The 24,250-nt window shown below is 39.3% G+C and overlaps 24 non-coding genes across 24 annotated transcripts; all 24 read left to right on the forward strand.

Moving 5' to 3' along the window:
• Positions 1-125: 125 nt before the first annotated feature.
• Positions 126-199, forward strand: trnat-agu (transfer RNA threonine (anticodon AGU)). The gene has a single exon. It is a non-coding gene; the product is annotated as a tRNA-Thr (tRNA).
• Positions 200-2,494: 2,295 nt separating this feature from the next.
• On the forward strand, positions 2,495-2,568 carry trnat-agu (transfer RNA threonine (anticodon AGU)). The gene has a single exon. It is a non-coding gene; the product is annotated as a tRNA-Thr (tRNA).
• A 1,321-nt stretch (positions 2,569-3,889) lies between these two features.
• Positions 3,890-3,963, forward strand: trnat-agu (transfer RNA threonine (anticodon AGU)). Its single transcript has one exon. It is a non-coding gene; the product is annotated as a tRNA-Thr (tRNA).
• Positions 3,964-4,199: 236 nt separating this feature from the next.
• On the forward strand, positions 4,200-4,273 carry trnat-agu (transfer RNA threonine (anticodon AGU)). The gene has a single exon. It is a non-coding gene; the product is annotated as a tRNA-Thr (tRNA).
• Positions 4,274-5,495: 1,222 nt separating this feature from the next.
• trnat-agu (transfer RNA threonine (anticodon AGU)) lies at positions 5,496-5,569 on the forward strand. Its single transcript has one exon. It is a non-coding gene; the product is annotated as a tRNA-Thr (tRNA).
• Positions 5,570-6,792: 1,223 nt separating this feature from the next.
• trnat-agu (transfer RNA threonine (anticodon AGU)) lies at positions 6,793-6,866 on the forward strand. The gene has a single exon. It is a non-coding gene; the product is annotated as a tRNA-Thr (tRNA).
• Positions 6,867-8,565: 1,699 nt separating this feature from the next.
• Positions 8,566-8,639, forward strand: trnat-agu (transfer RNA threonine (anticodon AGU)). Its single transcript has one exon. It is a non-coding gene; the product is annotated as a tRNA-Thr (tRNA).
• A 397-nt stretch (positions 8,640-9,036) lies between these two features.
• trnat-agu (transfer RNA threonine (anticodon AGU)) lies at positions 9,037-9,110 on the forward strand. The gene has a single exon. It is a non-coding gene; the product is annotated as a tRNA-Thr (tRNA).
• Positions 9,111-9,346: 236 nt separating this feature from the next.
• On the forward strand, positions 9,347-9,420 carry trnat-agu (transfer RNA threonine (anticodon AGU)). Its single transcript has one exon. It is a non-coding gene; the product is annotated as a tRNA-Thr (tRNA).
• Positions 9,421-9,945: 525 nt separating this feature from the next.
• On the forward strand, positions 9,946-10,019 carry trnat-agu (transfer RNA threonine (anticodon AGU)). Its single transcript has one exon. It is a non-coding gene; the product is annotated as a tRNA-Thr (tRNA).
• A 1,328-nt stretch (positions 10,020-11,347) lies between these two features.
• Positions 11,348-11,421, forward strand: trnat-agu (transfer RNA threonine (anticodon AGU)). Its single transcript has one exon. It is a non-coding gene; the product is annotated as a tRNA-Thr (tRNA).
• A 1,797-nt stretch (positions 11,422-13,218) lies between these two features.
• trnat-agu (transfer RNA threonine (anticodon AGU)) lies at positions 13,219-13,292 on the forward strand. The gene has a single exon. It is a non-coding gene; the product is annotated as a tRNA-Thr (tRNA).
• Positions 13,293-13,531: 239 nt separating this feature from the next.
• Positions 13,532-13,605, forward strand: trnat-agu (transfer RNA threonine (anticodon AGU)). Its single transcript has one exon. It is a non-coding gene; the product is annotated as a tRNA-Thr (tRNA).
• A 1,221-nt stretch (positions 13,606-14,826) lies between these two features.
• Positions 14,827-14,900, forward strand: trnat-agu (transfer RNA threonine (anticodon AGU)). Its single transcript has one exon. It is a non-coding gene; the product is annotated as a tRNA-Thr (tRNA).
• A 1,094-nt stretch (positions 14,901-15,994) lies between these two features.
• trnat-agu (transfer RNA threonine (anticodon AGU)) lies at positions 15,995-16,068 on the forward strand. Its single transcript has one exon. It is a non-coding gene; the product is annotated as a tRNA-Thr (tRNA).
• A 530-nt stretch (positions 16,069-16,598) lies between these two features.
• trnat-agu (transfer RNA threonine (anticodon AGU)) lies at positions 16,599-16,672 on the forward strand. Its single transcript has one exon. It is a non-coding gene; the product is annotated as a tRNA-Thr (tRNA).
• A 1,322-nt stretch (positions 16,673-17,994) lies between these two features.
• trnat-agu (transfer RNA threonine (anticodon AGU)) lies at positions 17,995-18,068 on the forward strand. Its single transcript has one exon. It is a non-coding gene; the product is annotated as a tRNA-Thr (tRNA).
• A 405-nt stretch (positions 18,069-18,473) lies between these two features.
• Positions 18,474-18,547, forward strand: trnat-agu (transfer RNA threonine (anticodon AGU)). Its single transcript has one exon. It is a non-coding gene; the product is annotated as a tRNA-Thr (tRNA).
• A 238-nt stretch (positions 18,548-18,785) lies between these two features.
• trnat-agu (transfer RNA threonine (anticodon AGU)) lies at positions 18,786-18,859 on the forward strand. The gene has a single exon. It is a non-coding gene; the product is annotated as a tRNA-Thr (tRNA).
• Positions 18,860-20,082: 1,223 nt separating this feature from the next.
• trnat-agu (transfer RNA threonine (anticodon AGU)) lies at positions 20,083-20,156 on the forward strand. The gene has a single exon. It is a non-coding gene; the product is annotated as a tRNA-Thr (tRNA).
• Positions 20,157-21,249: 1,093 nt separating this feature from the next.
• On the forward strand, positions 21,250-21,323 carry trnat-agu (transfer RNA threonine (anticodon AGU)). The gene has a single exon. It is a non-coding gene; the product is annotated as a tRNA-Thr (tRNA).
• Positions 21,324-21,853: 530 nt separating this feature from the next.
• On the forward strand, positions 21,854-21,927 carry trnat-agu (transfer RNA threonine (anticodon AGU)). Its single transcript has one exon. It is a non-coding gene; the product is annotated as a tRNA-Thr (tRNA).
• A 399-nt stretch (positions 21,928-22,326) lies between these two features.
• Positions 22,327-22,400, forward strand: trnat-agu (transfer RNA threonine (anticodon AGU)). The gene has a single exon. It is a non-coding gene; the product is annotated as a tRNA-Thr (tRNA).
• Positions 22,401-23,249: 849 nt separating this feature from the next.
• Positions 23,250-23,323, forward strand: trnat-agu (transfer RNA threonine (anticodon AGU)). The gene has a single exon. It is a non-coding gene; the product is annotated as a tRNA-Thr (tRNA).
• The last annotated feature ends 927 nt before the right edge of the window (positions 23,324-24,250 follow it).

A 24,250-nucleotide genomic window follows, 5' to 3' on the forward strand; every position in this document is an offset into this window, starting at 1 on the left:
GAAAGATAAATCTTGCAGTTGTTTCAGTACTGTACCTTAGTTGTTTAAAAAGGGACCCCCTTCCAGGGTAGAGTGAGCATGCAAAGCTCTCCATGATTAAATAAGAAAACATTTCCACTGTCTTTGGCGCCGTGGCTTAGTTGGTTAAAGTGCCTGTCTAGTAAACAGGAGATCCTGGGTTCGAATCCCAGCGGTGCCTCAATTTGGAGTAACTTTTCTTAAAATTACTGAATCTTTCAAGTAAGACCTTGTGAAGCCAATGTTGTTAAAAGCAAATACAGTACTCTATGTATATAGTGTTTACAGTGCTTTTGGTGCTATGGCTTAGTTGGTTAAAGTGCCTGTCTAGTAAACAGGAGATCTTTGGTTCGAGCCCCGGCGGTGCTTTCGTTTGGACAATATTTTCTGAAATTTCTTAATCGTGGAAACTCTTCCACTGACTTTGGCGCCGTGGCTTAGTTGGTTAAAGTGCCTGTCTAGTAAAAAGGAGGTCCTCGGTTTGAATCCCAGTGGCGCCTTCATTTGGAGTAATTTTCCTTAAAATTGCTGATTATTTCAAATAAGACCTTTTGAAGCTAATGCTGTTATAACCAGCTCTCTATGTATATAACTATTACCGCCTTTTTGGTGCCGTGGCTTAGTTGGTTAAGGTGCCTGTCTAGTAAACAGGAGATACTGGGTTAGAATTTTAGTGCTGCCTTTATTTTGAGTAAGTTTTCTTAAAATTGCTGAATCTTTCAAAGAAACAATGTAAACCTTATTCTGTGATAACCAAAACAAAAGCAACATTTACTTATTACATAGCACAAAATTACATACAGTATGTCTCAATGGGGTTTGACAGGACCTTTAGTTGACAGCCCGCACACTTGACCCTACTGCACACAAAGAAAAACTCCAGACACAAAAAAAACTATAGGAGAGAGAGAAAAAAGAAAGGAACAAACATTGGGAAGGAGTGCTACAGAGAGGGACCCACTTCCAGGGTAGAGTGAGCATGAACAGCTCTCTTTGAGGAATTAAGGTAACACCCTCACTAACTTTGGCGCCATGGCTTAGTTGGTTAAAGTGCCTGTCTAGTAAACAGGAGATCCTGGGTTCGAATCCCAGTGGTGCCTTCATTTATTTAAAAAAACTAAAATCTTTACAATATTTTAGAATTGCAATAGGCCTTGAACTCCATAGAAAACCAACAGCTTTCCACCGACCAAATAATATACAAGCAATTGAGCATTTTTTGGCTTGGATTGTTTAGTTAAAGCACCAGTGTATTAAACACAAGATCCTGGGTTGGAATCCCAGTGGTGCCTGCGTTTGGACAAATTTTTTTTAAATTGCTGAACCTTTCAAACATGACCTTGTGAAGCTAATACTGTTAAAAGCAAGAAAAGAAAGATAAATCTTGCAGTTGTTTCAGTACTGTACCTTAGTTGTTTAAAAACGGACCCCCTTCCAGGGTAGAGTGAGCATGCAAAGCTCTCCATGATGAAATAAGAAAACATTTCCACTGTCTTTGGCGCCGTGGCTTACTTGGTTAAAGTGCCTGTCTAGTAAATAGAAGATCCTGGGTTCGAATCACAGCGGTGCCTTCATTTGGAGTAACTTTTCTTAAAATTGCTGATTATTTCAAATAAGACCTTTTGAAGCTAATGCTGTTATAACCAGCTCTATATGTATATAACTATTACCGCCTTTTTGGTGCCCTGGCTTAGTTGGTTAAGGTGCCTGTCTAGTAAACAGGAGATCCTGGGTTCGAATCCCAGCGGTGCCTTCATTTGGAGTAACTTTTCTTAAAATTACTGAATCTTTCAAGTAAGACCTTGTGAAGCCAATGTTGTTAAAAGCAAATACAGCACTCTATGTATATAGTGTTTACAGTGCTTTTGGTGCTATGGCTTAGTTGGTTAAAGTGCCTGTCTAGTAAACAGGAGATCTTTGGTTCGAGCCCCATTGGTGCTTTTGTTTGGACAATTTTTTCTGAAATTACTTAATCGTGGAAACTCTTCCACTCACTTTGGCGCCGTGGCTTAGTTGGTTAAAGTGCCTGTCTAGTAAACAGGAGGTTCTGGGTTCGAATCCCAGTGGTGCCTTCATTTATTTAAAAAAAAAAAATTCTATACAATATGTTAGAATTGCAATAGGCCTTGAACTCCATAGAAAACCAACAGCTTTCCACCGACTAAATAATATACAAGCAATTGAGCATTTTTTGGCTTGGATTGTTTAGTTAAAGCACCAGTGTATTAAACACAAGATCCTGGGTTGGAATCCCAGTGGTGCCTGTGTTTGGACAAATTTTTTTTTAAATTGCTGAACCTTTCAAATATGACCTTGTGAAGCTAATACTGTTAAAAGCAAGAAAAGAAAAGAAAGATAAATCTTGCAGTTGTTTCAGTACTGTACCTTAGTTGTTTAAAAAAGGGACCCCCTTCCAGGGTAGAGTGAGCATGCAAAGCTCTCCATGATTAAATAAGAAAACATTTCCACTGTCTTTGGCGCCGTGGCTTAGTTGGTTAAAGTGCCTGTCTAGTAAACAGGAGATCCTGGGTTCGAATCCCAGCGGTGCCTTCATTTGGAGTAACTTTTCTTAAAATTACTGAATCTTTCAAGTAAGACCTTGTGAAGCCAATATTGTTAAAAGCAAATACAGCGCTCTATGTATATAGTGTTTACAGTGCTTTTGGTGCTATGGCTTAGTTGGTTAAAGTGCCTGTCTAGTAAACAAGAGAGCTTTGGTTCGAACCCCGGTGGTGCTTGCGTTTGGACAATTTTTTCTAAAATTTCTTAATCGTGGAAACCCATCCACTGACTTTGGCGCCGTGGCTTAGTTGGTTAAAGTGCCTGTCTAGTAAACAGGAGATCCTGGGTTCGAATCCCAGCGGTGCTTTCATTTGGAGTAACTTTTCTTAAAATTGCTGATTATTTCAAATAATCCGCTGGGATTTGAAGCTAATGCTGTTATAACCAGCTTTATATGTATATAACTATTACCGCCTTTTTGGTGCCCTGGCTTAGTTGGTTAAGGTGCCTGTCTAGTAAACAGGAGATACTGGGTTTGAATTTTAGTGCTGCCTTCATTTTGAGTAAGTTTTCTTGAAATTGCTGAATCTTTCAAAGAAACAATGTGAACCTTATACTATTATAACCAAAACAAAAGCAACATTTACTTATTACATAGCACAAAATTACATACAGTATGTCTCAATGGGGTTTGACAGGACCTTTAGTTGACAGCCCGCACACTTGACCCTACTGCACACAAAGAAAAACTCCAGACACAAAAAAACTATAGGAGAGAGAGAAAAAAGAAAGGAACAAACATTGGGAAGGAGTGCTACAGAGAGGGACCCACTTCCAGGGTAGAGTGAGCATGCACAGCTCTCTTTGAGGAATTATGGTAACACCTTCACTAACTTTGGCGCCATGGCTTAGTTGGTTAAAGTGCCTGTCTAGTAAACAGGAGATCCTGGGTTCGAATCCCAGTGGTGCCTTCATTTATTTAAAAAAAAAAAATTCTATACAATATGTTAGAATTGCAATAGGCCTTGAACTCCATAGAAAACCAACAGTTTTCCACCGACCAAATAATATACAAGCAATTGAGCATTTTTGGGCTTGGATTGTTTGGTTAAAGCACCAGTGTATTAAACATAAGATCCTGGGTTGGAATCCCAGTGGTGCCTGCGTTTGGACAAATATTTCTTAAAATTGCTGAACCTTTCAAATATGACCTTGTGAAGCTAATACTGTTATAAGCAAGAAAAGAAAGATAAATCTTGCAGTTGTTTCAGTACTGTACCTTAGTTGTTTAAAAAGGGACCCCCTTCCAGGGTAGAGTGAGCATGCAAAGCTCTCCATGATGAAATAAGAAAACATTTCCACTGTCTTTGGCGCCGTGGCTTAGTTGGTTAAAGTGCCTGTCTAGTAAACAGGAGATCCTGGGTTCGAATCCCAGCGGTGCCTTCATTTGGAGTAACTTTTCTTAAAATTACTGAATCTTTCAAGTAAGACCTTGTGAAGCCAATATTGTTAAAAGCAAATACAGCGCTCTATGTATATAGTGTTTACAGTGCTTTTGGTGCTATGGCTTAGTTGGTTAAAGTGCCTGTCTAGTAAACAAGAGAGCTTTGGTTCGAACCCCGGTGGTGCTTGCGTTTGGACAATTTTTTCTAAAATTTCTTAACCCTTCCACTGACTTTGGCGCCGTGGCTTAGTTGGTTAAAGTGCCTGTCTAGTAAACAGGAGATCCTGGGTTCGAATCCCAGCGGTGCCTTCATTTGGAGTACCTTTTCTTAAAATTGCTGATTATTTCAAATAAGACCTTTTGAAGCTAATGCTGTTATAACCAGCTCTCTATGTATATAACTATTACCGCCTTTTTGGTGCCCTGGCTTAGTTGGTTAAGGTGCCTGTCTAGTAAACAGGAGATACTGGGTTTGAATTTTAGTGCTGCCTTCATTTTGAGTAAGTTTTCTTGAAATTGCTGAATCTTTCAAAGAAACAATGTGAACCTTATACTATTATAACCAAAACAAAAGCAACATTTACTTATTACATAGCACAAAATTACATATAGTATGTCTCAATGGGGTTTGACAGGACCTTTAGTTGACAGCCCGCACACTTGACCCTACTGCACACAAAGAAAAACTCCAGACACAAAAAAACTATAGGAGAGAAAGAAAAAAGAAAGGAACAAACATTGGGAAGGAGTGCTACAGAGAGGGACCCACTTCCAGGGTAGAGTGAGCATGCACAGCTCTCTTTGAGGAATTAAGGTAACACCTTCACTAACTTTGGCGCCATGGCTTAGTTGGTTAAAGTGCCTGTCTAGTAAACAGGAGATCCTGGGTTCAAATCCCAGTGGTGCCTTCATTTATTTAAAAAAAAAAAAATTCTATACAATATGTTAGAATTGCAATAGGCCTTGAACTCCATAGAAAACCAACAGCTTTCCACCGACCAAATAATATACAAGCAATTGAGCATTTTTTGGCTTGGATTGTTTAGTTTAAGCACCAGTGTATTAAACACAAGATCCTGGGTTGGAATCCCAGTGGTGCCTGCGTTTGGACAAATTTTTCTTAAAATTGCTGAACCTTTCAAATATGACCTTGTGAAGCTAATACTGTTATAAGCAAGAAAAGAAAAGAAAGATAAATCTTGCAGTTGTTTCAGTACTGTACCTTAGTTGTTTAAAAAGGGACCCCCTTCCAGGGTAGAGTGAGCATGCAAATGTCTCCAAGATGAAATAAGAAAACAACTCCACTGTCTTTTCTTAAAATTACTGAATCTTTCAAGTAAGACCTTGTGAAGCCAATATTGTTAAAAGCAAATACAGCGCTCTATGTATATAGTGTTTTCAGTGCTTTTGGTGCTATGGCTTAGTTGGTTAAAGTGCCTGTCTAGTAAACAAGAGAGCTTTGGTTCGAACCCCGGTGGTGCTTGCGTTTGGACAATTTTTTCTAAAATTTCTTAACCCTTCCACTGACTTTGGCGCCGTGGCTTAGTTGGTTAAAGTGCCTGTCTAGTAAACAGGAGATCCTGGGTTCGAATCCCAGCGGTGCCTTCATTTGGAGTAACTTTTCTTAAAATTGCTGATTATTTCAAATAAGACCTTTTGAAGCTAATGCTGTTATAACCAGCTCTATATGTATATAACTATTACCGCCTTTTTGGTGCCCTGGCTTAGTTGGTTAAGGTGCCTGTCTAGTAAACAGGAGATCCTGGGTTCGAATCCCAGCGGTGCCTTCATTTGGAGTAACTTTTCTTAAAATTACTGAATCTTTCAAGTAAGACCTTGTGAAGCCAATGTTGTTAAAAGCAAATACAGCACTCTATGTATATAGTGTTTACAGTGCTTTTGGTGCTATGGCTTAGTTGGTTAAAGTGCCTGTCTAGTAAACAGGAGATCTTTGGTTCGAGCCCCATTGGTGCTTTTGTTTGGACAATTTTTTCTGAAATTTCTTAATCGTGGAAACTCTTCCACTCACTTTGGCGCCGTGGCTTAGTTGGTTAAAGTGCCTGTCTAGTAAACAGGAGGTCCTGGGTTCGAATCCCAGTGGTGCCTTCATTTATTTAAAAAAAAAAAATTCTATACAATATGTTAGAATTGCAATAGGCCTTGAACTCCATAGAAAACCAACAGCTTTCCACCGACCAAATAATATACAAACAATTGAGCATTTTTTGGCTTGGATTGTTTAGTTAAAGCACCAGTGTATTAAGCACAAAATCCTGGGTTGGAAACCCAGTGGTGCCTGTGTTTGGACAAATTTTTTTTTAAATTGCTGAACCTTTCAAATATGACCTTGTGAAGCTAATACTGTTAAAAGCAAGAAAAGAAAAGAAAGATAAATCTTGCAGTTGTTTCAGTACTGTACCTTAGTTGTTTAAAAAGGGACCCCCTTCCAGGGTAGAGTGAGCATGCAAAGGTCTCCAAGATGAAATAAGAAAACTACTCTACTGTCTTTGGTGCCGTGGCTTAGTTGGTTAAAGTGCCTGTCTAGTAAACTGGAGATCCTGGGTTCGAATCCCAGCGGTGCCTTCATTTGGAGTAACTTTTCTTAAAATTACTGAATCTTTCAAGTAAGACCTTGTGAAGCCAATATTGTTAAAAGCAAATACAGCGCTCTATGTATATAGTGTTTACAGTGCTTTTGGTGCTATGGCTTAGTTGGTTAAAGTGCCTGTCTAGTAAACAAGAGAGCTTTGGTTCGAACCCCGGTGATGCTTGCGTTTGGACAATTTTTTCTAAAATTTCTTAATCGTGGAAACCCTTCCACTGACTTTGGCGCCGTGGCTTAGTTGGTTAAAGTGCCTGTCTAGTAAACAGGAGATCCTGGGTTCGAATCCCAGCGGTGCCTTCATTTGGAGTAACTTTTCTTAAAATTGCTGATTATTTCAAATAAGACCTTTTGAAGCTAATGCTGTTATAACCAGCTCTATATGTATATAACTATTACCGCCTTTTTGGTGCCCTGGCTTAGTTGGTTAAGGTGCCTGTCTAGTAAACAGGAGATCCTGGGTTCGAATCCCAGCGGTGCCTTAATTTGGAGTAACTTTTCTTAAAATTACTGAATCTTTCAAGTAAGACCTCGTGAAGCCAATGTTGTTAAAAGCAAATACAGCGTTCTATGTATATAGTGTTTACAGTGCTTTTGGTGCTATGGTTTAGTTGGTTAAAGTGCCTGTCTAGTAAACAGGAGGTCCTGGGTTCGAATCCCAGTGGTGCCTTCATTTATTTAAAAAAAAAAAATTCTATACAATATGTTAGAATTGCAATAGGCCTTGAACTCCATAGAAAACCAACAGCTTTCCACCGACCAAATAATATACAAGCAATTGAGCATTTTTTGGCTTGGATTGTTTGGTTAAAGCACCAGTGTATTAAACATAAGATCCTGGGTTGGAATCCCAGTGGTGCCTGCGTTTGGACAAATTTTTCTTAAAATTGCTGAACCTTTCAAATATGACCTTGTGAAGCTAATACTGTTATAAGCAAGAAAAAAGAAAAGAAAGATAAATCTTGCAGTTGTTTCAGTACTGTACCTTAGTTGTTTAAAAAGGGACCCCCTTCCAGGGTAGAGTGAGCATGCAAAGCTCTCCATGAGGAAATAAGAAAACATTTCCACTGTCTTTGGTGCCGTGGCTTAGTTGGTTAAAGTGCCTGTCTAGTAAACAGGAGATCCTGGGTTCGAATCCCAGCGGTGCCTTCATTTGGAGTAACTTTTCTTAAAATTACTGAATCTTTCAAGTAAGACCTTGTGAAGCCAATATTGTTAAAAGCAAATACAGCGCTCTATGTATATAGTGTTTACAGTGCTTTTGGTGCTATGGCTTAGTTGGTTAAAGTGCCTGTCTAGTAAACAAGAGAGCTTTGGTTCGAACCCCGGTGGTGCTTGCGTTTGGACAATTTTTTCTAAAATTTCTTAATCGTGGAAACCCATCCACTGACTTTGGCGCCGTGGCTTAGTTGGTTAAAGTGCCTGTCTAGTAAACAGGAGATCCTGGGTTCGAATCCCAGCGGTGCTTTCATTTGGAGTAACTTTTCTTAAAATTGCTGATTATTTCAAATAATCCGCTGGGATTTGAAGCTAATGCTGTTATAACCAGCTTTATATGTATATAACTATTACCGCCTTTTTGGTGCCCTGGCTTAGTTGGTTAAGGTGCCTGTCTAGTAAACAGGAGATACTGGGTTTGAATTTTAGTGCTGCCTTCATTTTGAGTAAGTTTTCTTGAAATTGCTGAATCTTTCAAAGAAACAATGTGAACCTTATACTATTATAACCAAAACAAAAGCAACATTTACTTATTACATAGCACAAAATTACATACAGTATGTCTCAATGGGGTTTGACAGGACCTTTAGTTGACAGCCCGCACACTTGACCCTACTGCACACAAAGAAAAACTCCAGACACAAAAAAAACTATAGGAGAGAGAGAAAAAAGAAAGGAACAAACATTGGGAAGGAGTGCTACAGAGAGGGACCCACTTCCAGGGTAGAGTGAGCATGCACAGCTCTCTTTGAGGAATTAAGGTAACACCTTCACTAACTTTGGCGCCATGGCTTAGTTGGTTAAAGTGCCTGTCTAGTAAACAGGAGATCCTGGGTTCGAATCCCAGTGGTGCCTTCATTTATTTAAAAAAAAAAATTCTATACAATATGTTAGAATTGCAATAGGCCTTGAACTCCATAGAAAACCAACAGCTTTCCACCGACCAAATAATATACAAGCAATTGAGCATTTTTTGGCTTGGATTGTTTAGTTAAAGCACCAGTGTATTAAACACAAGATCCTGGGTTGGAATCCCAGTGGTGCCTGCGTTTGGACAAATTTTTCTTAAAATTGCTGAACCTTTCAAACATGACCTTGTGAAGCTAATACTGTTATAAGCAAGAAAAGAAAGATAAATCTTGCAGTTGTTTCAGTACTGTACCTTAGTTGTTTAAAAAGGGACCACCTTCCAGGGTAGAGTGAGCATGCAAAGCTCTCCATGATGAAATAAGAAAACATTTCCACTGTCTTTGGCGCCGTGGCTTAGTTGGTTAAAGTGCCTGTCTAGTAAACAGGAGATCCTGGGTTCGAATCCCAGCGGTGCCTTCATTTGGAGTAACTTTTCTTAAAATTACTGAATCTTTCAAGTAAGACCTTGTGAAGCCAATATTGTTAAAAGCAAATACAGCGCTCTATGTATATAGTGTTTACAGTGCTTTTGGTGCTATGGCTTAGTTGGTTAAAGTGCCTGTCTAGTAAACAAGAGAGCTTTGGTTCGAACCCCGGTGGTGCTTGCGTTTGGACAATTTTTTCTAAAATTTCTTAACCCTTCCACTGACTTTGGCGCCGTGGCTTAGTTGGTTAAAGTGCCTGTCTAGTAAACAGGAGATCCTGGGTTCGAATCCCAGCGGTGCCTTCATTTGGAGTACCTTTTCTTAAAATTGCTGATCATTTCAAATAAGACCTTTTGAAGCTAATGCTGTTATAACCAGCTCTCTATGTATATAACTATTACCGCCTTTTTGGTGCCCTGGCTTAGTTGGTTAAGGTGCCTGTCTAGTAAACAGGAGATACTGGGTTTGAATTTTAGTGCTGCCTTCATTTTGAGTAAGTTTTCTTGAAATTGCTGAATCTTTCAAAGAAACAATGTGAACCTTATACTATTATAACCAAAACAAAAGCAACATTTACTTATTACATAGCACAAAATTACATACAGTATGTCTCAATGGGGTTTGACAGGACCTTTAGTTGACAGCCCGCACACTTGACCCTACTGCACACAAAGAAAAACTCCAGACACAAAAAAACTATAGGAGAGAGAGAAAAAAGAAAGGAACAAACATTGGGAAGGAGTGCTACAGAGAGGGACCCACTTCCAGGGTAGAGTGAGCATGCACAGCTCTCTTTGAGGAATTAAGGTAACACCTTCACTAACTTTGGCGCCATGGCTTAGTTGGTTAAAGTGCCTGTCTAGTAAACAGGAGGTCCTGGGTTCGAATCCCAGTGGTGCCTTCATTTATTTAAAAAAAAATAATTCTATACAATATGTTAGAATTGCAATAGGCCTTGAACTCCATAGAAAACCAACAGCTTTCCACCGACCAAATAATATACAAGCAATTGAGCATTTTTTGGCTTGGATTGTTTGGTTAAAGCACCAGTGTATTAAACATAAGATCCTGGGTTGGAATCCCAGTGGTGCCTGCGTTTGGACAAATTTTTCTTAAAATTGCTGAACCTTTCAAATATGACCTTGTGAAGCTAATACTGTTATAAGCAAGAAAAAAGAAAAGAAAGATAAATCTTGCAGTTGTTTCAGTACTGTACCTTAGTTGTTTAAAAAGGGACCCCCTTCCAGGGTAGAGTGAGCATGCAAAGCTCTCCATGAGGAAATAAGAAAACATTTCCACTGTCTTTGGTGCCGTGGCTTAGTTGGTTAAAGTGCCTGTCTAGTAAACAGGAGATCCTGGGTTCGAATCCCAGCGGTGCCTTCATTTGGAGTAACTTTTCTTAAAATTACTGAATCTTTCAAGTAAGACCTTGTGAAGCCAATATTGTTAAAAGCAAATACAGCGCTCTATGTATATAGTGTTTACAGTGCTTTTGGTGCTATGGCTTAGTTGGTTAAAGTGCCTGTCTAGTAAACAAGAGAGCTTTGGTTCGAACCCCGGTGGTGCTTGCGTTTGGACAATTTTTTCTAAAATTTCTTAATCGTGGAAACCCATCCACTGACTTTGGCGCCGTGGCTTAGTTGGTTAAGGTGCCTGTCTAGTAAACAGGAGATCCTGGGTTCGAATCCCAGCGGTGCCTTCATTTGGAGTAACTTTTCTTAAAATTGCTGATTATTTCAAATAATCCGCTGGGATTTGAAGCTAATGCTGTTATAACCAGCTTTATATGTATATAACTATTACCGCCTTTTTGGTGCCCTGGCTTAGTTGGTTAAGGTGCCTGTCTAGTAAACAGGAGATACTGGGTTTGAATTTTAGTGCTGCCTTCATTTTGAGTAAGTTTTCTTGAAATTGCTGAATCTTTCAAAGAAACAATGTGAACCTTATACTATTATAACCAAAACAAAAGCAACATTTACTTATTACATAGCACAAAATTACATACAGTATGTCTCAATGGGGTTTGACAGGACCTTTAGTTGACAGCCCGCACACTTGACCCTACTGCACACAAAGAAAAACTCCAGACACAAAAAAACTATAGGAGAGAGAGAAAAAAGAAAGGAACAAACATTGGGAAGGAGTGCTACAGAGAGGGACCCACTTCCAGGGTAGAGTGAGCATGCACAGCTCTCTTTGAGGAATTAAGGTAGCACCTTCACTAACTTTGGCGCCATGGCTTAGTTGGTTAAAGTGCCTGTCTAGTAAACAGGAGATCCTGGGTTCGAATCCCAGTGGTGCCTTCATTTATTTAAAAAAAAAAATTCTATACAATATGTTAGAATTGCAATAGGCCTTGAACTCCATAGAAAACCAACAGCTTTCCACCGACCAAATAATATACAAGCAATTGAGCATTTTTGGCTTGGATTGTTTGGTTAAAGCACCAGTGTATTAAACATAAGATCCTGGGTTGGAATCCCAGTGGTGCCTGCGTTTGGACAAATTTTTCTTAAAATTGCTGAACCTTTCAAATATGACCTTGTGAAGCTAATACTGTTATAAGCAAGAAAAGAAAGATAAATCTTGCAGTTGTTTCAGTACTGTACCTTAGTTGTTTAAAAAGGGACCCCCTTCCAGGGTAGAGTGAGCATGCAAAGCTCTCCATGATGAAATAAGAAAACATTTCCACTGTCTTTGGCGCCGTGGCTTAGTTGGTTAAAGTGCCTGTCTAGTAAACAGGAGATCCTAGGTTCGAATCCCAGCGGTGCCTTCATTCGGAGTAACTTTTCTTAAAATTACTGAATCTTTCAAGTAAGACCTTGTGAAGCCAATATTGTTAAAAGCAAATACAGCGCTCTATGTATATAGTGTTTACAGTGCTTTTGGTGCTATGGCTTAGTTGGTTAAAGTGCCTGTCTAGTAAACAAGAGAGCTTTGGTTCGAACCCCGGTGGTGCTTGCGTTTGGACAATTTTTTCTAAAATCTCTTAATCGTGGAAACCCTTCCACTCACTTTGGCGCCGTGGGTTAGTTGGTTAAAGTGCCTGTCTAGTAAACAGGAGATCCTGGGTTCGAATCCCAGCGGTGCTTTCATTTGGAGTAACTTTTCTTAAAATTGCTGATTATTTCAAATAATCCGCTGGGATTTGAAGCTAATGCTGTTATAACCAGCTCTATATGTATATAACTATTACCGCCTTTTTGGTGCCCTGGCTTAGTTGGTTAAGGTGCCTGTCTAGTAAACAGGAGATACTGGGTTTGAATTTTATTGCTGCCTTCATTTTGAGTAAGTTTTCTTGAAATTGCTGAATCTTTCAAAGAAACAATGTGAACCTTATACTATTATAACCAAAACAAAAGCAACATTTTCTTATTACATAGCACAAAATTACATACAGTATGTCTCAATGGGGTTTGACAGGACCTTTAGTTGACAGCCCGCACACTTGACCCTACTGCACACAAAGAAAAACTCCAGACACAAAAAAACTATAGGAGAGAGAGAAAAAAGAAAGGAACAAACATTGGGAAGGAGTGCTACAGAGAGGGACCCACTTCCAGGGTAGAGTGAGCATGCACAGCTCTCTTTGAGGAATTAAGGTAACACCTTCACTAACTTTGGCGCCATGGCTTAGTTGGTTAAAGTGCCTGTCTAGTAAACAGGAGATCCTGGGTTCAAATCCCAGTGGTGCCTTCATTTATTTAAAAAAAAAAAAATTCTATACATTATGTTAGAATTGCAATAGGCCTTGAACTCCATAGAAAACCAACAGCTTTCCACCGACCAAATAATATACAAGCAATTGAGCATTTTTTGGCTTGGATTGTTTAGTTAAAGCACCAGTGTATTAAACACAAGATCCTGGGTTGGAATCCCAGTGGTGCCTGCGTTTGGACAAATTTTTCTTAAAATTGCTGAACCTTTCAAATATGACCTTGTGAAGCTAATATTGTTATAAGCAAGAAAAGAAAAGAAAGATAAATCTTGCAGTTGTTTCAGTACTGTACCTTAGTTGTTTAAAAAGGGACCCCCTTCCAGGGTAGAGTGAGCATGCAAAGCTCTCCATGAGGAAATAAGAAAATATTTCCACTATCTTTGGCGCCGTGGCTTAGTTGGTTAAAGTGCCTGTCTAGTAAACAGGAGATCCTGGGTTCGAATCCCAGCGGTGCCTTCATTTGGAGTAACTTTTCTTAAAATTATTTCTGAATCTTTCAAGTAAGACCTTGTGAAGCCAATATTGTTAAAAGCAAATACAGCGCTCTATGTATATAGTGTTTTCAGTGCTTTTGGTGCTATGGCTTAGTTGGTTAAAGTGCCTGTCTAGTAAACAAGAGAGCTTTGGTTCGAACCCCGGTGGTGCTTGCGTTTGGACAATTTTTTCTAAAATTTCTTAACCCTTCCACTGACTTTGGCGCCGTGGCTTAGTTGGTTAAAGTGCCTGTCTAGTAAACAGGAGATCCTGGGTTCGAATCCCAGCGGTGCCTTCATTTGGAGTAACTTTTCTTAAAATTGCTGATTATTTCAAATAAGACCTTTTGAAGCTAATGCTGTTATAACCAGCTCTATATGTATATAACTATTACCGCCTTTTTGGTGCCCTGGCTTAGTTGGTTAAGGTGCCTGTCTAGTAAACAGGAGATCCTGGGTTCGAATCCCAGCGGTGCCTTCATTTGGAGTAACTTTTCTTAAAATTACTGAATCTTTCAAGTAAGACCTTGTGAAGCCAATGTTGTTAAAAGCAAATACAGCACTCTATGTATATAGTGTTTACAGTGCTTTTGGTGCTATGGCTTAGTTGGTTAAAGTGCCTGTCTAGTAAACAGGAGATCTTTGGTTCGAGCCCCATTGGTGCTTTTGTTTGGACAATTTTTTCTGAAATTTCTTAATCGTGGAAACTCTTCCACTCACTTTGGCGCCGTGGCTTAGTTGGTTAAAGTGCCTGTCTAGTAAACAGGAGGTCCTGGGTTCGAATCCCAGTGGTGCCTTCATTTATTTAAAAAAAAAAATTCTATACAATATGTTAGAATTGCAATAGGCCTTGAACTCCATAGAAAACCAACAGCTTTCCACCGACCAAATAATATACAAACAATTGAGCATTTTTTGGCTTGGATTGTTTAGTTAAAGCACCAGTGTATTAAACACAAAATCCTGGGTTGGAAACCCAGTGGTGCCTGTGTTTGGACAAATTTTTTTTAAATTGCTGAACCTTTCAAATATGACCTTGTGAAGCTAATACTGTTAAAAGCAAGAAAAGAAAAGAAAGATAAATCTTGCAGTTGTTTCAGTACTGTACCTTAGTTGTTTAAAAAGGGACCCCCTTCCAGGGTAGAGTGAGCATGCAAAGGTCTCCAAGATGAAATAAGAAAACTACTCTACTGTCTTTGGTGCCGTGGCTTAGTTGGTTAAAGTGCCTGTCTAGTAAACTGGAGATCCTGGGTTCGAATCCCAGCGGTGCCTTCATTTGGAGTAACTTTTCTTAAAATTACTGAATCTTTCAAGTAAGACCTTGTGAAGCCAATATTGTTAAAAGCAAATACAGCGCTCTATGTATATAGTGTTTACAGTGCTTTTGGTGCTATGGCTTAGTTGGTTAAAGTGCCTGTCTAGTAAACAAGAGAGCTTTGGTTCGAACCCCGGTGATGCTTGCGTTTGGACAATTTTTTCTAAAATTTCTTAATCGTGGAAACCCTTCCACTGACTTTGGCGCCGTGGCTTAGTTGGTTAAAGTGCCTGTCTAGTAAACAGGAGATCCTGGGTTCGAATCCCAGCGGTGCCTTCATTTGGAGTAACTTTTCTTAAAATTGCTGATTATTTCAAATAAGACCTTTTGAAGCTAATGCTGTTATAACCAGCTCTATATGTATATAACTATTACCGCCTTTTTGGTGCCCTGGCTTAGTTGGTTAAGGTGCCTGTCTAGTAAACAGGAGATCCTGGGTTCGAATCCCAGCGGTGCCTTAATTTGGAGTAACTTTTCTTAAAATTACTGAATCTTTCAAGTAAGACCTCGTGAAGCCAATGTTGTTAAAAGCAAATACAGCGCTCTATGTATATAGTGTTTACAGTGCTTTTGGTGCTATGGTTTAGTTGGTTAAAGTGCCTGTCTAGTAAACAGGAGGTCCTGGGTTCGAATCCCAGTGGTGCCTTCATTTATTTAAAAAAAAAAAATTCTATACAATATGTTAGAATTGCAATAGGCCTTGAACTCCATAGAAAACCAACAGCTTTCCACCGACCAAATAATATACAAGCAATTGAGCATTTTTTGGCTTGGATTGTTTGGTTAAAGCACCAGTGTATTAAACATAAGATCCTGGGTTGGAATCCCAGTGGTGCCTGCGTTTGGACAAATTTTTCTTAAAATTGCTGAACCTTTCAAATATGACCTTGTGAAGCTAATACTGTTATAAGCAAGAAAAAAGAAAAGAAAGATAAATCTTGCAGTTGTTTCAGTACTGTACCTTAGTTGTTTAAAAAGGGACCCCCTTCCAGGGTAGAGTGAGCATGCAAAGCTCTCCATGAGGAAATAAGAAAACATTTCCACTGTCTTTGGTGCCGTGGCTTAGTTGGTTAAAGTGCCTGTCTAGTAAACAGGAGATCCTGGGTTCGAATCCCAGCGGTGCCTTCATTTGGAGTAACTTTTCTTAAAATTACTGAATCTTTCAAGTAAGACCTTGTGAAGCCAATATTGTTAAAAGCAAATACAGCGCTCTATGTATATAGTGTTTACAGTGCTTTTGGTGCTATGGCTTAGTTGGTTAAAGTGCCTGTCTAGTAAACAAGAGAGCTTTGGTTCGAACCCCGGTGGTGCTTGCGTTTGGACAATTTTTTCTAAAATTTCTTAATCGTGGAAACCCATCCACTGACTTTGGCGCCGTGGCTTAGTTGGTTAAAGTGCCTGTCTAGTAAACAGGAGATCCTGGGTTCGAATCCCAGCGGTGCCTTCATTTGGAGTAACTTTTCTTAAAATTGCTGATTATTTCAAATAATCCGCTGGGATTTGAAGCTAATGCTGTTATAACCAGCTTTATATGTATATAACTATTACCGCCTTTTTGGTGCCCTGGCTTAGTTGGTTAAGGTGCCTGTCTAGTAAACAGGAGATACTGGGTTTGAATTTTAGTGCTGCCTTCATTTTGAGTAAGTTTTCTTGAAATTGCTGAATCTTTCAAAGAAACAATGTGAACCTTATACTATTATAACCAAAACAAAAGCAACATTTACTTATTACATAGCACAAAATTACATACAGTATGTCTCAATGGGGTTTGACAGGACCTTTAGTTGACAGCCCGCACACTTGACCCTACTGCACACAAAGAAAAACTCCAGACACAAAAAAACTATAGGAGAGAGAGAAAAAAGAAAGGAACAAACATTGGGAAGGAGTGCTACAGAGAGGGACCCACTTCCAGGGTAGAGTGAGCATGCACAGCTCTCTTTGAGGAATTATGGTAACACCTTCACTAACTTTGGCGCCATGGCTTAGTTGGTTAAAGTGCCTGTCTAGTAAACAGGAGATCCTGGGTTCGAATCCCAGTGGTGCCTTCATTTATTTAAAAAAAAAAAATTCTATACAATATGTTAGAATTGCAATAGGCCTTGAACTCCATAGAAAACCAACAGCTTTCCACCGACCAAATAATATACAAGCAATTGAGCATTTTTGGCTTGGATTGTTTAGTTAAAGCACCAGTGTATTAAACACAAGATCCTGGGTTGGAATCCCAGTGGTGCCTGCGTTTGGACAAATTTTTCTTAAAATTGCTGAACCTTTCAAACTATGACCTTGTGAAGCTAATACTGTTATAAGCAAGAAAAGAAAGATAAATCTTGCAGTTGTTTCAGTACTGTACCTTAGTTGTTTAAAAAGGGACCCCCTTCCAGGGTAGAGTGAGCATGCAAAGCTCTCCATGATGAAATAAGAAAACATTTCCACTGTCTTTGGCGCCGTGGCTTAGTTGGTTAAAGTGCCTGTCTAGTAAACAGGAGATCCTAGGGTTCGAATCCTAGCGGTGCCTTCATTCGGAGTAACTTTTCTTAAAATTACTGAATCTTTCAAGTAAGACCTTGTGAAGCCAATATTGTTAAAAGCAAATACAGCGCTCTATGTATATAGTGTTTACAGTGCTTTTGGTGCTATGGCTTAGTTGGTTAAAGTGCCTGTCTAGTAAACAAGAGAGCTTTGGTTCGAACCCCGGTGGTGCTTGCGTTTGGACAATTTTTTCTAAAATCTCTTAATCGTGGAAACCCTTCCACTCACTTTGGCGCCGTGGGTTAGTTGGTTAAAGTGCCTGTCTAGTAAACAGGAGATCCTGGGTTCGAATCCCAGCGGTGCTTTCATTTGGAGTAACTTTTCTTAAAATTGCTGATTATTTCAAATAATCCGCTGGGATTTGAAGCTAATGCTGTTATAACCAGCTCTATATGTATATAACTATTACCGCCTTTTTGGTGCCCTGGCTTAGTTGGTTAAGGTGCCTGTCTAGTAAACAGGAGATACTGGGTTTGAATTTTAGTGCTGCCTTCATTTTGAGTAAGTTTTCTTGAAATTGCTGAATCTTTCAAAGAAACAATGTGAACCTTATACTATTATAACCAAAACAAAAGCAACATTTACTTATTACATAGCACAAAATTACATACAGTATGTCTCAATGGGGTTTGACAGGACCTTTAGTTGACAGCCCGCACACTTGACCCTACTGCACACAAAGAAAAACTCCAGACACAAAAAAACTATAGGAGAGAGAGAAAAAAGAAAGGAACAAACATTGGGAAGGAGTGCTACAGAGAGGGACCCACTTCCAGGGTAGAGTGAGCATGCACAGCTCTCTTTGAGGAATTAAGGTAACACCTTCACTAACTTTGGCGCCATGGCTTAGTTGGTTAAAGTGCCTGTCTAGTAAACAGGAGATCCTGGGTTCGAATCCCAGTGGTGCCTTCATTTATTTAAAAAAAAAAAATTCTATACAATTATGTTAGAATTGCAATAGGCCTTGAACTCCATAGAAAACCAACAGCTTTCCACCGACCAAATAATATACAAGCAATTGAGCATTTTTTGGCTTGGATTGTTTGGTTAAAGCACCAGTGTATTAAACATAAGATCCTGGGTTGGAATCCCAGTGGTGCCTGCGTTTGGACAAATTTTTCTTAAAATTGCTGAACCTTTCAAATATGACCTTGTGAAGCTAATACTGTTATAAGCAAGAAAAAGAAAAGAAAGATAAATCTTGCAGTTGTTTCAGTACTGTACCTTAGTTGTTTAAAAAGGGACCCCCTTCCAGGGTAGAGTGAGCATGCAAAGCTCTCCATGAGGAAATAAGAAAATATTTCCACTATCTTTGGCGCCGTGGCTTAGTTGGTTAAAGTGCCTGTCTAGTAAACAGGAGATCCTGGGTTCGAATCCCAGCGGTGCCTTCATTTGGAGTAACTTTTCTTAAAATTATTCTGAATCTTTCAAGTAAGACCTTGTGAAGCCAATATTGTTAAAAGCAAATACAGCGCTCTATGTATATAGTGTTTTCAGTGCTTTTGGTGCTATGGCTTAGTTGGTTAAAGTGCCTGTCTAGTAAACAAGAGAGCTTTGGTTCGAACCCCGGTGGTGCTTGCGTTTGGACAATTTTTTCTAAAATTTCTTAACCCTTCCACTGACTTTGGCGCCGTGGCTTAGTTGGTTAAAGTGCCTGTCTAGTAAACAGGAGATCCTGGGTTCGAATCCCAGCGGTGCCTTCATTTGGAGTAACTTTTCTTAAAATTGCTGATTATTTCAAATAAGACCTTTTGAAGCTAATGCTGTTATAACCAGCTCTATATGTATATAACTATTACCGCCTTTTTGGTGCCCTGGCTTAGTTGGTTAAGGTGCCTGTCTAGTAAACAGGAGATCCTGGGTTCGAATCCCAGCGGTGCCTTCATTTGGAGTAACTTTTCTTAAAATTACTGAATCTTTCAAGTAAGACCTTGTGAAGCCAATGTTGTTAAAAGCAAATACAGCACTCTATGTATATAGTGTTTACAGTGCTTTTGGTGCTATGGCTTAGTTGGTTAAAGTGCCTGTCTAGTAAACAGGAGATCTTTGGTTCGAGCCCCATTGGTGCTTTTGTTTGGACAATTTTTTCTGAAATTTCTTAATCGTGGAAACTCTTCCACTCACTTTGGCGCCGTGGCTTAGTTGGTTAAAGTGCCTGTCTAGTAAACAGGAGGTCCTGGGTTCGAATCCCAGTGGTGCCTTCATTTATTTAAAAAAAAAAAATTCTATACAATATGTTAGAATTGCAATAGGCCTTGAACTCCATAGAAAACCAACAGCTTTCCACCGACCAAATAATATACAAACAATTGAGCATTTTTTGGCTTGGATTGTTTAGTTAAAGCACCAGTGTATTAAACACAAAATCCTGGGTTGGAAACCCAGTGGTGCCTGTGTTTGGACAAATTTTTTTTTAAATTGCTGAACCTTTCAAATATGACCTTGTGAAGCTAATACTGTTAAAAGCAAGAAAAGAAAAGAAAGATAAATCTTGCAGTTGTTTCAGTACTGTACCTTAGTTGTTTAAAAAGGGACCCCCTTCCAGGGTAGAGTGAGCATGCAAAGGTCTCCAAGATGAAATAAGAAAACTACTCTACTGTCTTTGGTGCCGTGGCTTAGTTGGTTAAAGTGCCTGTCTAGTAAACTGGAGATCCTGGGTTTGAATCCCAGCGGTGCCTTCATTCGGAGTAACTTTTCTTAAAATTACTGAATCTTTCAAGTAAGACCTTGTGAAGCCAATATTGTTAAAAGCAAATACAGCGCTCTATGTATATAGTGTTTACAGTGCTTTTGGTGCTATGGCTTAGTTGGTTAAAGTGCCTGTCTAGTAAACAAGAGAGCTTTGGTTCGAACCCCGGTGATGCTTGCGTTTGGACAATTTTTTCTAAAATTTCTTAATCGTGGAAACCCTTCCACTGACTTTGGCGCCGTGGCTTAGTTGGTTAAAGTGCCTGTCTAGTAAACAGGAGATCCTGGGTTCGAATCCCAGCGGTGCCTTCATTTGGAGTAACTTTTCTTAAAATTGCTGATTATTTCAAATAAGACCTTTTGAAGCTAATGCTGTTATAACCAGCTCTATATGTATATAACTATTACCGCCTTTTTGGTGCCCTGGCTTAGTTGGTTAAGGTGCCTGTCTAGTAAACAGGAGATCCTGGGTTCGAATCCCAGCGGTGCCTTAATTTGGAGTAACTTTTCTTAAAATTACTGAATCTTTCAAGTAAGACCTCGTGAAGCCAATGTTGTTAAAAGCAAATACAGCGCTCTATGTATATAGTGTTTACAGTGCTTTTGGTGCTATGGTTTAGTTGGTTAAAGTGCCTGTCTAGTAAACAGGAGGTCCTGGGTTCGAATCCCAGTGGTGCCTTCATTTATTTAAAAAAAAAAAATTCTATACAATATGTTAGAATTGCAATAGGCCTTGAACTCCATAGAAAACCAACAGCTTTCCACCGACCAAATAATATACAAGCAATTGAGCATTTTTTGGCTTGGATTGTTTGGTTAAAGCACCAGTGTATTAAACATAAGATCCTGGGTTGGAATCCCAGTGGTGCCTGCGTTTGGACAAATTTTTCTTAAAATTGCTGAACCTTTCAAATATGACCTTGTGAAGCTAATACTGTTATAAGCAAGAAAAAGAAAAGAAAGATAAATCTTGCAGTTGTTTCAGTACTGTACCTTAGTTGTTTAAAAAGGGACCCCCTTCCAGGGTAGAGTGAGCATGCAAAGCTCTCCATGAGGAAATAAGAAAACATTTCCACTGTCTTTGGTGCCGTGGCTTAGTTGGTTAAAGTGCCTGTCTAGTAAACAGGAGATCCTGGGTTCGAATCCCAGCGGTGCCTTCATTTGGAGTAACTTTTCTTAAAATTACTGAATCTTTCAAGTAAGACCTTGTGAAGCCAATATTGTTAAAAGCAAATACAGCGCTCTATGTATATAGTGTTTACAGTGCTTTTGGTGCTATGGCTTAGTTGGTTAAAGTGCCTGTCTAGTAAACAAGAGAGCTTTGGTTCGAACCCCGGTGGTGCTTGCGTTTGGACAATTTTTTCTAAAATTTCTTAATCGTGGAAACCCTTCCACTGACTTTGGCGCCGTGGCTTAGTTGGTTAAAGTGCCTGTCTAGTAAACAGGAGATCCTGGGTTCGAATCCCAGCGGTGCCTTCATTTGGAGTAACTTTTCTTAAAATTGCTGATTATTTCAAATAATCCGCTGGGATTTGAAGCTAATGCTGTTATAACCAGCTTTATATGTATATAACTATTACCGCCTTTTTGGTGCCCTGGCTTAGTTGGTTAAGGTGCCTGTCTAGTAAACAGGAGATACTGGGTTTGAATTTTAGTGCTGCCTTCATTTTGAGTAAGTTTTCTTGAAATTGCTGAATCTTTCAAAGAAACAATGTGAACCTTATACTATTATAACCAAAACAAAAGCAACATTTACTTATTACATAGCACAAAATTACATACAGTATGTCTCAATGGGGTTTGACAGGACCTTTAGTTGACAGCCCGCACACTTGACCCTACTGCACACAAAGAAAAACTCCAGACACAAAAAAACTATAGGAGAGAGAGAAAAAAGAAAGGAACAAACATTGGGAAGGAGTGCTACAGAGAGGGACCCACTTCCAGGGTAGAGTGAGCATGCACAGCTCTCTTTGAGGAATTATGGTAACACCTTCACTAACTTTGGCGCCATGGCTTAGTTGGTTAAAGTGCCTGTCTAGTAAACAGGAGATCCTGGGTTCGAATCCCAGTGGTGCCTTCATTTATTTAAAAAAAAAAAAATTCTATACAATATGTTAGAATTGCAATAGGCCTTGAACTCCATAGAAAACCAACAGCTTTCCACTGACCAAATAATATACAAGCAATTGAGCATTTTTTGGCTTGGATTGTTTAGTTAAAGCACCAGTGTATTAAACACAAGATCCTGGGTTGGAATCCCAGTGGTGCCTGCGTTTGGACAAATTTTTCTTAAAATTGCTGAACCTTTCAAACATGACCTTGTGAAGCTAATACTGTTATAAGCAAGAAAAGAAAGATAAATCTTGCAGTTGTTTCAGTACTGTACCTTAGTTGTTTAAAAAGGGACCCCCTTCCAGGGTAGAGTGAGCATGCAAAGCTCTCCATGATGAAATAAGAAAACATTTCCACTGTCTTTGGCGCCGTGGCTTAGTTGGTTAAAGTGCCTGTCTAGTAAACAGGAGATCCTGGGTTCGAATCCCAGCGGTGCCTTCATTTGGAGTAACTTTTCTTAAAATTACTGAATCTTTCAAGTAAGACCTTGTGAAGCCAATATTGTTAAAAGCAAATACAGCGCTCTATGTATATAGTGTTTACAGTGCTTTTGGTGCTATGGCTTAGTTGGTTAAAGTGCCTGTCTAGTAAACAAGAGAGCTTTGGTTCGAACCCCGGTGGTGCTTGCGTTTGGACAATTTTTTCTAAAATCTCTTAATCGTGGAAACCCTTCCACTCACTTTGGCGCCGTGGGTTAGTTGGTTAAAGTACCTGTCTAGTAAACAGGAGATCCTGGGTTCGAATCCCAGCGGTGCTTTCATTTGGAGTAACTTTTCTTAAAATTGCTGATTATTTCAAATAATCCGCTGGGATTTGAAGCTAATGCTGTTATAACCAGCTCTATATGTATATAACTATTACCGCCTTTTTGGTGCCCTGGCTTAGTTGGTTAAGGTGCCTGTCTAGTAAACAGGAGATACTGGGTTTGAATTTTAGTGCTGCCTTCATTTTGAGTAAGTTTTCTTGAAATTGCTGAATCTTTCAAAGAAACAATGTGAACCTTATACTATTATAACCAAAACAAAAGCAACATTTACTTATTACATAGCACAAAATTACATACAGTATGTCTCAATGGGGTTTGACAGGACCTTTAGTTGACAGCCCGCACACTTGACCCTACTGCACACAAAGAAAAACTCCAGACACAAAAAAACTATAGGAGAGAGAGAAAAAAGAAAGGAACAAACATTGGGAAGGAGTGCTACAGAGAGGGACCCACTTCCAGGGTAGAGTGAGCATGCACAGCTCTCTTTGAGGAATTAAGGTAACACCTTCACTAACTTTGGCGCCATGGCTTAGTTGGTTAAAGTGCCTGTCTAGTAAACAGGAGATCCTGGGTTCGAATCCCAGTGGTGCCTTCATTTATTTAAAAAAAAAAAGTTCTATACAATATGTTAGAATTGCAATAGGCCTAGAACTCCATAGAAAACCAACAGCTTTCCACCGACCAAATAATATACAAGCAATTGAGCATTTTTTGGCTTGGATTGTTTGGTTAAAGCACCAGTGTATTAAACATAAGATCCTGGGTTGGAATCCCAGTGGTGCCTGCGTTTGGACAAATTTTTCTTAAAATTGCTGAACCTTTCAAATATGACCTTGTGAAGCTAATACTGTTATAAGCAAGAAAAAAGAAAAGAAAGATAAATCTTGCAGTTGTTTCAGTACTGTACCTTAGTTGTTTAAAAAGGGACCCCCTTCCAGGGTAGAGTAAGCATGCAAAGCTCTCCATGAGGAAATAAGAAAACATTTCCACTGTCTTTGGCGCCGTGGCTTAGTTGGTTAAAGTTCCTGTCTAGTAAACAGGAGATCCTGGGTTCGAATCCCAGCGGTGCCTTCATTTGGAGTAACTTTTCTTAAAATTACTGAATCTTTCAAGTAAGACCTTGTGAAGCCAATATTGTTAAAAGCAAATACAGCGCTCTATGTATATAGTGTTTACAGTGCTTTTGGTGCTATGGCTTAGTTGGTTAAAGTGCCTGTCTAGTAAACAAGAGAGCTTTGGTTCGAACCCCGGTGGTGCTTGCGTTTGGACAATTTTTTCTAAAATTTCTTAATCGTGGAAACCCTTCCACTGACTTTGGCGCCGTGGGTTAGTTGGTTAAAGTGCCTGTCTAGTAAACAGGAGATCCTGGGTTCGAATCCCAGCGGTGCTTTCATTTGGAGTAACTTTTCTTAAAATTGCTGATTATTTCAAATAATCCGCTGGGATTTGAAGCTAATGCTGTTATAACCAGCTCTATATGTATATAACTATTACCGCCTTTTTGGTGCCCTGGCTTAGT

This window comes from Denticeps clupeoides, chromosome 1 (assembly GCF_900700375.1).
Source record: "Denticeps clupeoides chromosome 1, fDenClu1.1, whole genome shotgun sequence".
Lineage (NCBI taxonomy): Eukaryota > Metazoa > Chordata > Actinopteri > Clupeiformes > Denticipitidae > Denticeps > Denticeps clupeoides.